The sequence below is a fragment of the Nerophis lumbriciformis genome, linkage group LG04 (genome assembly GCF_033978685.3).
Source record: "Nerophis lumbriciformis linkage group LG04, RoL_Nlum_v2.1, whole genome shotgun sequence".
In the NCBI taxonomy this organism is placed as follows: domain Eukaryota; kingdom Metazoa; phylum Chordata; class Actinopteri; order Syngnathiformes; family Syngnathidae; genus Nerophis; species Nerophis lumbriciformis.
The window spans coordinates 51,729,057-51,732,961 of record NC_084551.2 but is presented as its reverse complement, the minus strand read 5'-3'; positions in this window follow the sequence as shown (position 1 = coordinate 51,732,961).

Here is a 3,905-nt window from a genome sequence, read left to right as displayed (position 1 = left end):
ATAATACATTCCACTTTTCTGCTGCTCCCTAATTTCCGTTCCGCATTTTCCAGCACACCTTCAACACATCCACAGGTCTGTGGATTCTCACACTGTTGCTTTTAGCTGCTGGCTTTACACGACAGGCTCTTCTCACTCTTTCCTGTGTCTCCCTCTCACAGACAGCAAGCGCACCTTCTTACACACGTCACATACTGTCACGACACACGTCACATACGTATACGCCCTCCCAGAGCATAGAGGTAGCATGGCTAACGTTAGCTGTGATGCTAGCGCAGCCGTGCAAGCAACGCTCTCTCTAAGGTGCGCGCCTGTGCAATTGCGCACGGCAAATCTATGCCACGCACAAAATCAAATAAAAAAATAAGCGCATAACAATTTTCGACACACGGACACGACAGAGAAAACAGTTTTCGTCATCATTGTTCAAATATTGTAACGTCTGTCGAGACGCTTATCTCCATTCGGTGCCCAGGGGCGCCGCTAGGGATTTTGGGCCCCATGAAAAGAATCTTTACAGGGCCCCCAACACAGTGTCATTATTTTTTCTGTATTATAATTTCATCATCATTAGGGGCCTCTCTGGACCCCCTCCATCATGGGCCCCTAGAATCCGTCTCCTTTACCCCCCCTTTTCGGCGCCCCTGTCGGTGCCACACGTCCACACCATCAAAATGCCGAGGCAAACATTTCCAGATCAACACCGTATGAAAAAATTAGTGATTAACATATAATCAACATTGTATCATTGTCTGGGTTATGCTGTCTTTAGGTTGAAGTGGTGTGGTGATTTGACTATGGCGACACTGAGTGGCCACAACAGTTCAATAAGCAGTAAGTTGAATGATGCTTGTTCGTTACTGGATACTGAAGTGAATTAATTAACTCATATTATGTTCTACATATGGTGAATGTTTATATTCACCTTGGGAGAAAGCAAACCACCAAGTTTAACTAAATAGTGGTATTGCAGTTTGAGCACATAAATAGATAAGGCTCCTTAGTTTGATATTCGCAGGTGGATTGGATCACTTCTCGTAGGACAAGTGGCTCTAATTGGGACTTCGGAATGCAACAGTGGTAGCTCTATACTTGAGAAAAGACTACCTGTCGAGCTCAATGCCAACATTTGAGTTAAGACTGAAAGCAGTTGTTTTCCAGACACTTACACACAAACATCTCATTTTATGGTCAGGATGCGTTCTCCTGACTTAGCACACACACCCAGAGACAGAAAGGAGGAATATAAAAACTGATGGTTTGGCTTCTCCAGTTAGGAGTCCTTAATTTTTTGACCTAAGCTTCTCCGGGTACTGCAGACCTGTTTAATGGCGCTCGCTCGAAATAAAGCAACTTTTTGTTCAGCAAAGCGTCTCCGACGTCTCTTTTGATCCAGCCGCACTGCCGCGTCGCCCTCCAGCCCGGGAGGGGGTGACAAGACCAGAAATACACTTCAATACTAAAACAGAAGAAACTTCTACTTCCGGTTGAAAGCTCAGTCTAAAGAGAAGGGCGATGCAGCTCATCAGGTGAGCAAACTCGTCCAAAAGATAGCACCATATCACAAACAATAACACACCGATTCAGTGTCTTTGTTTTTTTAAAGCTATTTGCATCATGGCCGTTTTATAAGCTGCAGGGGTCAAAGCATAGGAAAAGTGGTGCTTATAATCTGGAATTTGGGTACTTTTGGAGAGTCCGACAACCTTTGACAATGCAAGAACTTGTCCATGTTTTGGTGAAGGCTGTGAATGATGCTTGATGGTGTTGGGAGTTAGGTGGGGGGTGTCGGGGGGGTTGGGGTCAGTGCTCTTTTGTCATGATGGTGTCCAGCATGCACCCCCCCACCCCGACTCCCCCATAAGTGGTGTGTAATGACGACCTTTGTTGGCTTTTCCTCCTCTAATGGCTCCGCTGGGTGCCCTTGTTAGTGTCCGGGTGTGACGATGGGGGACCTTGCAAGGAACTCTGGGACTAGAGGCCGCCCCCTTAGGGACCTACATGTCACAGAGTCCTCCACACTTCCCCTCCACTTATTTATGGCCGTCATGCGGCAGTAGCCTTGCACGCTGTCACTGTTGCAATGGCAATTGATTTTTCATTATAACAATATAAGTTAAAACATGATCTATTAAGTAAGGGTGCGACGATTAATCAATATATCGATTTTATTTCTAAAATCCAACTACATCGATCTGTGCTCCGCAAGACCGGTATTGACCCAGCATTGTTTTAAAAGGCAATTGATCGATTTTATCGATACCAGAAAAAGGAAAACATTTGATTTAAGAACAGAAGACTTTATGTGAAGTTTAGCACTTTTTTTGATAAACGGTATTTAAGTCGGCAAAACAAGAATGACTGATATCTACTCCGCCAGGCACAAGACATTGAAACAACGTTGAGAACTTGTTCTATTAGGTCCTGATGCTGAGCAACTCAAACATAACGTTGAAACAACATACTTAATGCAACGTTTAATCAATGTCGGGTTCTGACTTTGATTTGACCATTGAAATTTGGTTATTTCCCAACCTAAATTCTACAACACAAATACAACGTTGAAACAACATACCTTTTGCAACGTTTAATCAATGTCGGGTTCTGACGTTGATTTGAACATTAAAATGTGGTCATTTTACAACCAATATTCTACAACACAAATACAACGTTGAAACAACATGCTTTTTGACTACGTTTATTCAATGTCTGGTTGTGATGAGAATTCTACCATTAAAATTTGGTCATTTTCCAACCAATATTCTAGATCACAAATACAACGTTGAAACAACATACTTTTTGTAACATTTAATCGATGTCGGGCTCTGACGTTGATTTGAACACTGAAATGTAGTTATTTCCCAACCAAAATTCTACAACACAAATACAACGTTGAAACAACATACTTTTTGCAACTTTTAATCAATGTCGGGTTCTGACGTTGATATGACCATTGAAATTTTGTAATTTCCCAACCTAAATTCTACAACACGAATACAATGTTGAAACAACATACTTTTTGCAACGTTTAATCGATGGCGGGTTCTGACGTGGATTTGACCATTAAAATTTGGTCATTTCCCAACCAATATTCTAGATAACAAATACAACATTGAAACAACATGCTTTTTGACGACGTTTAATCAATGTCGGGTTCTGACGTTGATTTGACCATTGAAATTTGGTCATTTCACAACTTAAATTCTACAACATGAATACAACGTTGAAACAACATACTTTTTGCAACGTTTAATCGATGTCGGGTTCTGACGTTGATTTGACCATTAAAATTTAGTAATTTCCCAACCTAAATTCGACAACACAAATACAACGTTGAAAAAAATGCTTTTTGACAACGTTTATTCAATGTCCGGTTGTGACGTTGATTTGACCATTGAATTTTGGTCATTTCCCAACCTAAATTCTACAACACAAATACAACATTGAAACAACATGCTTTTTGACTACGTTTATTCAATGTCAGGTTGTGACGGTGATTTGACCAATAAAATTTGGTCATTTCCCAACCAATATTCTAGATCACAAATACAACGTTGAAACAACATACTTTTTGCAACGTTTAATCAATGTCGGTTTCTGACGTTGATTTGACCAATGAAATCTGGTCATTTACCAACCTAAATTCTACAACGTTGAAACAACATACTTTTTGACGACGTTTATTCAATGTCAGGTTGTGAAATTGATTTGACCAGTGAAATTTGGGTCATTTCCCAACCAACAACGTGGATCCAACGTTGTCTCAATTTACAAATACCACTAATTTGTAACAATGTCTTGTGCCTGCTGGGACGGTGGCCCAGAAAGGTCACAACGAACGCAAACGCGACAAGAAAATACCATAAATTACAACACAACAACCTTCAGCTACAGCACAGTTGCAA